Genomic DNA, 608 nt, shown 5'->3' on the forward strand with positions numbered 1-608 from the left:
AAAAAAAAAAAAAAAAAAAAAAAAAAATTGTAATATTTTACATAAATTGACACATAATAAGATTTATATAATTAGTTAAAGTATGTATTAATATATATTTAAATTGAAATACATACAAATATAAATTTTAGTAATTATTATTTAATATTTCCATCTTTTAATTTTTAAATATTATATTTTTAAGATTTAAAAAATTGTACCTTAATTTTTGTTTATTTTTTTTTTATATTTTATTTTATTCTATTTTTTTTTTTTTTTTTTTTATTTTATTTTTTTTTTTTTTTTTGGTTTGAATGTTTTCTTCAATCTTATAGCATTTATATGAAAACAGAGAACTACACAGTATTTTATAATTATAAATAATTATATTTTTTTTTTTTTATTTTCTAAATATGATCGAAGTTATATATTTTAGCCAATTTTTTTGAAAAAAAAAAATGAAAAAGAATATGAGTTAATTAGTACTATCATAAAAAAATACAAGTATTATTTTTAATTTTGAAAATTTTTCGTTGTTGTACACATAAAATAGATTTTTGTAAAAAAGATAAAAATAAATAAATGTGATTTAATATGAATAAATAGATTTAATTTCTGAAGCTAGTTTC

This window comes from Plasmodium gallinaceum (assembly GCF_900005855.1).
Source record: "Plasmodium gallinaceum strain 8A genome assembly, contig: PGAL8A_v1_65, whole genome shotgun sequence".
Lineage (NCBI taxonomy): Eukaryota > Apicomplexa > Aconoidasida > Haemosporida > Plasmodiidae > Plasmodium > Plasmodium gallinaceum.